Source organism: Schistocerca cancellata, chromosome 7 (assembly GCF_023864275.1).
Source record: "Schistocerca cancellata isolate TAMUIC-IGC-003103 chromosome 7, iqSchCanc2.1, whole genome shotgun sequence".
Lineage (NCBI taxonomy): Eukaryota > Metazoa > Arthropoda > Insecta > Orthoptera > Acrididae > Schistocerca > Schistocerca cancellata.
The window spans coordinates 309,095,392-309,104,817 of NC_064632.1; positions in this window are offsets into that span (position 1 = coordinate 309,095,392).

Genomic DNA, 9,426 nt, shown 5'->3' on the forward strand with positions numbered 1-9,426 from the left:
AAGATAATCTCTGTGGAAGTGTCGTAGTTATTGTCCTCCAAAAGCTAAGTTCTGCAGAAGTCAACGTACTTACCTCATGATAAACAAAAGTGAAATGCTTTGCGTATAGATATCTTAGTTATTACGCTTATTGCCGTGATGAGGAAAGTACTGTGCTGTAACGTATTGTTGTCCTACGGAAAAGGCTGTCTCCTTGTAGCCATAGCACAGAAGTCACCACTAAAACATGTCTCACTTTACAGAAGAATTCAGAAAAACTGTGCAGATATAAAACAGATACACCGTAAAAGCAACATTGTAAATTGTCACTCATTAGCAGCGTCGTGATAAAATCGTGTAGCTGTCACGCAAACCAACCACTGTATCATCTGGCATTTCACAGAAAGCACCTCAAATCCAGAATCCACTCTCAAGCAAACCAAAATGTTGCATGAAAATCTCATTAGCAGTGCCGGTATATGTTCTAAGTATGTGAGCCTTATAGTCGTTACGTAATCGTGCAACTAACAAGCAAGAATGTACACACACAGTAACACTGTGTCGTCCGTGCACTATAACAATGCATTCATAATTTCTGTTTAAGTAAGTTCTCTTGGTTCTTGACTGGATATTTAACTTCAAACATTGTTGCATGGTAACAGTTGCTAAAGCATACTAGTAACATGAAGTGAAACGTTTTATGGCAAAGACAAAGTTAAAAAGCAGATTATCTCTCAATAAACGGTTTTATAACAATGCATTCGCAATTACTTGTCTAAGTTACCTATGTTCTGGACTGGATAGTTAGTTAGCTTTAAAACATGGTTGCATGTTAACAGTTTGTAAGTGTGGCAAAGAGTACTAGTAACGTGAAGTGAAAAATTTTGTAGCAAAGACTAAATTAAAAAACAGTTTATCTCTGAATAAACGGTTTTACATGTGAGATGTGATGTAACCCTTTGCTCTTCTCAGTACGCAGAGTTTCAATGTGAATGCAATTATCATGCGGTATTCGTCCGTAAAGAATACTGGAATTTTGCTCAAGGTTAGCGTCAATGTTATTTTTTCCTGAGCCAGCGGGCGCAAGTGGCTACCTGCGGTGCGAGTCATTGTCTGTTTCTTTGTTGGCGCGTGTCGTTATTGGGATTAGGAGACCTAACTTCTACAAATTCGCCTTGCCGAGAGGGCCCAGCCCTGTTTAAATCCCGCCAGTTCTGATGAAATTCACGTCTGTTGTTACGATCACATCGTCTGTCATCATGTCGGTAGTTCCTGTAGTTTCTTTCTTGTCGGTTAAGTGGTGGAGAATTTCTTCCTGAATTATCACTGCACGGTGGACCGTTGCGTCTGAAGTTATTCTGTCTCCCGTGATAATAATTGTTCTGGTTGCCAAATTGTCTGTTTCTATGAGTGTCTCTGTCATATTCATTACTACGGAAATGCGATCTCTCTCTGTAACTATTACTCTGCCAGTGGTTGTTATACGGTTGGTGTCTCTTTTGGTCACGATTTACGTTGTGAGAATAGCCTTGTCGGGTCCAGTTATTATTTCTTTCATGGCGGAATTGTGACAGATGTGATCTGTAATTGTTGTGCTCCTGTTTTCGCGTTCCGTGATTGTCAGTGTCAATTTCCAGTTCTTGTAACAGTCCCTGAAAAGCTTCAATGTCGTCTTTGCAACGTCCTGCTAAAATAATATGTCGTAAATGTTCAGGCAGTTTGATTAAGCAAATGCGGATGAGTTCTGAGGGTCTGTATGGGTTTGACAGGTACTGATTCTTGTGCAACATGTCTTCAAAATATTTCACAAGACTGGAAAATTCAGATTGTTCGACATGTTTCATCATTATGATGCTATGTTTTACTCGGTCTTGTGTAGCTTGAGACCAATATGCTGAGAGGAAGTCATGATAAAAATCTCCTTCACTGTGACAATCGTGAATGACCGATCCCATTCTTACAGCTGGTTCATTCTCCAAGTAGCCATACATAAATTCTAATCTGTGCTCTAATGACCAGTTGGGAGGAAAACAATGAGAGAATTGATGGAGCCACACTTGTGGATGAATGTCGTTGGCAGAATTCTTAAACGTTTTGAATTTACATGTAGTAATGAACAGCTTATAGTCAAAATCATAGTGTCGGCGAGTAGCATATCGGTCATTGTTACGTCGTGTCGGCGAGTAGCATATCGGTCATTGTTACGTCGTGTCGGCGGTTCCATCTCAGAATTCGGTGCACCCTGCGAATTTCTTTCATAATTTCCGAAATGCCCTGTGTTATTATTTTGTGGCTTTTCCGTATTTCTAAGTTCCTCTTCCTGTGTTGGAGCGTGGGTGTCCTCTGAAATATGAAATTTTTGTATTACTTGTACCAACTGATCTTGTACTTCCCGGATTTCTCTTTTGTATTGCGTACTAATTTGATTCTGATTTTGTTTGAATTTCTTAATTTGTTCATACTCTTCTGTGTCATTAAAGACTACCGGTTTTGTGTCATTAAGATTATCATCTACCTTCGTAGATAAATTACGAGGGCTGTTCAGAAAGTAACCTCCGGTTGATTTAAAAAAATACACCAAGTTAAATAAAAATATTTTAATATATACAGCTTACAACTACATCTTTGCACTATTTTTCTACATAGTCTCCATAGCGATTGAGGCACTTATCGTATCTCTTCACAAGCTTTGAAATTCCTTCTGCCTAAAAATCACCCGCTTGTGCCTGGAGCCAGCCTGTGACCGCATCTTTGAGCTCTTCGTCGTCATCAAACCGCTGTGACCCGAGCCATTTCTTCAAATGCATGAAGAGGTGATAATCACTTGGCGCCAGGTCTGGGCTGTAAGGTGGATGGTTGATAACGTCCCACTTGAAGGACTCAAGAAGGGCCGTTGTTCTGCGAGCAGAGTGAGGACGGGCGTTATCGTGCAAAAAAAGATACCGGAGGTCAGCATACCACGGCGTTTGTTCTGTATAGCCCGTCGTAACTTTTTTATTGTTTCACAGTACACATATTCATTAATGGTCGTACCACGTTCCATGAATTCAACCAACAACACCCCTTTGGCATCCCAAAACACCGTTGCCGTCAGTTTTCTGGCAGAAAAATCTTGCGAGGCTTTTCTTGGTTTGGTAGGCGAATTTGAATGTGCCCACATCTTTGATTGTTCTTTTGTCTCAGGGTTCACGTACTTAATCCGGGTTTCGTCACCGGTCACGATTCTGTTTAACAATGGTTCTCCTTCGTCCTCATAACGTGACAGAAAGTCTAATGCAGAGGCCATTCTTTGAGTTTTGTGGTGGTCGGTAAGAATTTTGGGCACCCATCGTGCACAGAACTTACGGTAACCCAATCTTGCTGTCACTATCTCGTACAAGAGAGTCTTAGAAATCTGTGGAAAACCAGTAGACAACTCCGACATTGAGAAACGTCGATTTTCACGAACTTTTGCATCAACTGTCTGAACGAGTTCGTCAGTCACCAATGATGGTCTTCCACTCCTCTCTTCTTCATGAACGTTTTCTCGTCCACTTTTAAATAAACGTACCCATTCACGGACAACACCTTCACTCATAACTCTTGGTCCGTACACGGCACAAAGCTCACGATGAATAGCTGCTGCAGAATATCCTTTGGCTGTAAAAAACCTTATGACAGCACGCACTTCACATTTGGCGGGGTTTTCTATTGCAGCACACATTTCAAACTGCCACAAAAACTAAACTAGCGCAGGTACGACGTTCACTCGACCACGGCTTGATGCCGACTGACGTGTTGAGTGCGTGAACGCACAGATGGCGTCGCTACTCCCCCCACAACCCGCACTGTAACCTTACTTTCTGAACCGCCCTCGTATTTAGCTGATCCGAAAGTTCAACTACTTTCTCTGATAATGCACTAATTTCCCCCATGTGTCTTTCTACTGTGTCCTTTAAGTTTTCCTGAGTTTTTGCAAGTTGCGTAACCGAATCGGTAGATGCAACTGAGTCAATTTTAGCTTGCAAGGTCTCATGATTTTCATGAACAATAATTTGCAGTTCTTTTATGGCTGCTTCCTGATTCTGTAATGCATTTTCATGCCGCGAAAAAAAAAGGTTGAAAATGCTCACAAATTTGTGTTTTTACGTCGTTACAGACTTTTTGACATTTTGACTCGATTTTATGTAACTCAGTAGTCAAATCTTCACGTGTTTGTCCAAGCGTGGTGTGAAGATTTTGTTCCATTGCGTCTAACTGTTGCTGTGTTTGTCTCTGGTGTTGTTCCATTGTGTCTAGCTTTTGAAGATTTTGTTCCATTGTGTCTAACTTTTGCAGCTTTTGTTGTGTTTGACTCTGATTTTGTTCCATTGTGTCTAACTGTTGCTGTGTTTGTCTCTGCTGTTGTTCCATTGTGTCTAACTTTTGAAGCCTTTGTCCCATTTGTCTCTTATTTTGTTCCGTTTGTTGCATTAATTGCAATAATAATATATTAGTGTCTGGAATCTGTTTCTCTATGCTTTTTGGCAGTGCATTTTCACCGGCAACATTCACATTTTGACAAGCAGAAAATGTGTCTTGACTCATTTGAGAAAACGGTGAGGACCTAAAACCTAAGTCTACAGTATTTGCAATATTGTGTTCTGTCATTTCGGATTCCTGAGGAGAGCTGTTGCCGACCGATCGATCGATAATGCTTCCCTGTTCATTAATTGTTTCACTGTGTACACCATTATTTGCAACCCGCTCCATTTCCCTATGCGCAATTACCAAATTACTACTTTGAACATTAGTTAATTCATTACTCCGCGGCGCTAACACACTGCTTTCGTCTTCACTGTCATTTCTCAGTTTACTTTGGAGCCTAGTATTACGTTTTTCACACGCCATAATTGTCACAATATTTCACATGATAACACAGAAAAGCACAATTTGAAGAGCAAAATAAAATAACATAGCACTGAAAATAATATCTAGTTAATTGCAGCTGCGAAATACTTGATGCAAATCTACATGCATGCCACAACTGTTTTACTGTACAACAATGAAAAACTACAACTACAAAGGAGATTCTCTCTACAGTTATGCACTAGCAATAAATAATAGCTACACTAAGTACACAAACTACAAGAAAAAAATCAGAAGATTCCAGTGAGGTATCCTCGGCTAGGGGTCGACATATGAAACGTCGCCTTTTGAAGAATTGTATACGAGACTGTGCTTAAACTAACACACAATAATTTTAGCGCAACGCAATCTGACTTTCAAAAATCCCTACAAAAGAATGGCCCTGACTAACATTAACCTATACGTTTCACAAATCACTTACCTCACAAAAATCTTGGTTACTCGAACTACTGCAATACAGCGAGCGCCGCTACTGCCAGCTAATTAAAAGATTCAAACTACGGAAGGCACTAACTACTGATAGGCATAGTTAGCAAATGAAAGATTTTAATAGAGAACAAACAATGTATTTACCTTAATAGTGTTGAAAAACCATAATATACATGTTCATGACATCCAGTCTTACAAATTTCCAAACTCCGCCATTTCTCTCCCCACATCCACCACTGCTGGCCGCTCACCTCCAACTGCGCAATGCTACGCGCTGTTCACATCCAGCTGCCGCTGCCCAACACTACAATGGCAGACAACAATGCAAACTAGCCACAGACTGCACCCAGCACAGCCAGTGATTTTCATACAGAGCGCTATGTAACGTTGCCAATAAGAAAACATAAACAGCCTACTTACAGATGTCGTGATGTTAACACTGGCACACGCATGGATCGTCAGCTGCGGAGCCTGTTTTGAACTATCAAGCGTAAGACAGTCGAGTGATAGTGGAGTGCCGAATAAGAGTCGTTGACTGCTGACTTGACGGTTGACTGGTGGGTTTGTTTTTCATCGTCAAGATACGGAGAAAGCGCTTAAATTGATATCTGCACTGTATCGATGTGAACTGTAGAAAGTCTTTCATAGGGAGTGTTCTGAAGGTTAATCAGAAGTTGTCAAAAGACAAAAATTTTAAATATATTTCTTTCCTTCCCTTTCCATTTCTATTCCTCTTTCTGTTCCCTATCTCTCACTTTTTGTTTTCTTTTTTCGATGTTAGTTACTACTTTCAGTTTTTCTGTTATGTTCGGTGTAGGATAGTTTTAACGGGCAGCTATTATTGATAAATCAATAACTGGTTACTCAAAAACCAAGCCCTTGAGAAAAATACGCTCACGGAACGATCATTCGCCGGCAGGGGAGAAGGTCATTTATACACGTTTGGTGCTCGAAATAACAAGAAAAAATCCCAGCTAACTGTTAACATCAGAAGATCCTGAAGAAGGTCCCAACAGAGGTGTCGAAAAATCAGTCGTGTAGAAGACACTGACGAGGAGCGTGACGCAGTCTAACAGCCGAGAACATTTTACTTTCAGTCACAGAGATAACAAAGCCTGTAGACCTAAGTAAAATTATATGTGTTCTCCTTTTTTTATAACATGCTATGTATAAAGAACTGTACGTTTAATTGACTAGGTGATGGAACATCAATGAAGTATTTGTATATATATGAGTAAGCATGTCTGTTTCTTGTCCACGGGGCTTTTAATGACAGAACAGCTGGGGCAAGCAGTTGTGTGATCGGGATAAAACGACACTGCTTTTGTGATATTCGAAGAGGAAAGTTCGTTTGACAAGCGCGGCCACGTATTGACAGGGAGGTCTGCCCAACCCACACCGTCCGATATCGCCCTTCCAGATAACTCTCCGTTGCCGACCGTCCAGCGTAAGACTTTCCTGGAGACGCTCTTGTTTGTGCTGTCATCTGCTGAGTGCAGGAGACGGCGATTTATCTGAGTTTGGAGTTCTTCTTATCGAATTTATGTGTACGTTCTGAACTATTTCTGCCCCGCGGGATTAGCCGAGTGGTCTCAGACGCTGCAGTCATGGACTGTGCGTCTGGTCCCGGCGGAGGTTCAATTCCTCCCTCGGGCATGGGTGTGTATGTTTGTCCTTAGGATAATTTGGGTTAACTAGTATGTAAGCTAAGGGACTGATGACCTTAGCAGTTAAATCCCATAAGATTTCACAGACATTTGAACATTTTTTGATCTATCTGTGATAACCCGTGTTTAGAACCAATAACACGTGCAGTATTTCCTGCCCTACTCTATTTGTATTTCCTCTGTATAGCTCCTAACCTCAGAGTTTGCGAATTTATATTTCTAGCAGAGCGTGATATATCGATACACCTCCCTTCATTGCGTTCTTCATCGTCACATTACACTAGTGATATACCATTGTTGGATCTCTAGGATGTGACAAGAAGTCAAGAATATGCATTTCCTTTTATTGCAATATTACACAATGGCTTAGCATTCTTCTTCTTTTTCTTGTGCCGTTGTCCCACATCTGCACTGTCTATTAATGGATTTGCCTTGGTTAATGTGAGGAATGCCCAGTTCCCTTCCTGTCGCCACCCCGTTATCCTGCAGGACGGAATGTGTGTACTCCAGCTGTCTGCGTGTTGTGTGATTCATTTGAAAGTGACCAAAAGCTTTATGAGTGTTGGTGAATCGTGTTACTGAGGCAGGACTTAGGTGCCAGTCAGGTATTCACTTAGTGCAGTGGTTCCCAACCTGTGGGCAATTAACCTGGAGGGCTAAAATGAAATTTTCTTACGGGTAAAAACAAAAGGGTTCGTCTGTGTTTCTATATCGAAACTAATTTCTTTTTAAAATAATACTATTTAGTAAGCTATAACACTAACTTCATAAGATACCCATAATTACATTTCTTAGCTTCAAGTACTAATGTTATCGCCTGAGATATTGTGGTGGTTGTTACAGGCTGTGAAACGAGCAATATGAACATCTTCTTCACGTAGTCCACCCACTACACAAATATTTTATATTGTGCATCCATGACAGTAAAATTGAGACATTTTGTATATCTCATACGCTTAAAAATCTTATGAAAATTCCTTCTCCGAGTAGTAGGTACTGCCTGCAATATACCGGAAATTGATTCATTATGCACTTAGCAACAATAAAGGAGTTAATTGATAAGACAACACGACGGTAATTACGTAATGGCTACTACACTGCTGTAGGGCCTACATAATCATTACTATTGTTAATATTATTATTACCATCATTATTATTATTATCACTGACACTGCTCAGCCACAAACATTGGTAGCTTGAAGTCTTACAGTTCCTCCCGTTTCAGAATTAAAGAGTTCAACGGTCAAGTGATTTACAATCAGTGAGTATAGTGAGTATAGTGATTTTCAATAGGGATGAATGGTGTCGGTAAATTAAGTGTCACTAGGGAGAGGAGTGCTGTAGAGGAAACATGTTTTGTAACGAGTGTCTACCCTCAATGTGGATACTTAGTTTTCTTTTCTGAGGAGTAATTGTAGCTTTGGCTTACGGGCACTGAAACTGCTTCATCGTTGTACACTGAATAGCCAAAGAAAACGGTACATCAGCATAATACGGTATAGGGCCTGCAATATGACGTGGCACGCACTCGACTAATGTCTGAAGTAGTGCTGGAGAGGACTGACAGTATGAATCCTGCATGGCTGACTGTAAGTCCGTAAGAGTACGAGAGGGTGGAGATCTCTCCTGAACAACAAGTTGCAAGGCATCCCAGATATGCTATATAATGTTCATGCCTGGGGAGTTTGGTGATCAGCGGAAGAGTGTTCCTGGAGCCACTCTGTAGAAAATATGGCCGTGTGGTGTATCGCATTGTCCTGCTGGAATTGCCCAAGTCCGTCGTAATGCACAATGGACATGACTGGATGCAGATGATCAGACAGGATGCTTACGTACGCGTCAGAGTCATACCTAGACGTATCAGGGATCCCATATCACTCCAACTGCGCAAGCCCCAGATCATTACAGAGCCTGCACCTGTTTGAATAGTCCCGTGGTGATATGCAGGGTACATGGATTCATGAGGTTGTCTCCATACCCATACACGTCCATCCGCTCGATACAACTTGAAACGAGACTTGTCTGACCAGGTAACATATTTACAGTCATCAAAAGTCCGATGTCGGTGCTGACGGTCCCAGGCGAGGCGTAGAGTTTTGTGTCGTGAAGTCATCAAGTGGACCTTCGGCTCCGAAAGCCCAATCGATGATGTTTCGTTGAATGGTTTGCACTTGTTGATGGCACAGCATTGAAATCTGTAGCAATTTGCGGAAGAGTAGCACTTTTGTCAGGCTGAGCGATTCTGCAGTCGTCGTTGGTCCCGTTCTTACAGGATCTTTTTCAGGCTCCAGCGATGTCGGAGAATTGATGTTTTACCGGATTCCTGATAATCACTGTACACTTGTGAAATTTTCATATTGGAAAACCCCCACTTCATCGTTACCTCGGAGATCCTGTGCCCCATGGCTCGTACGCCGACTATAACACCACGTTCTAACTCACTTAAATCCTGATAAACTGCATT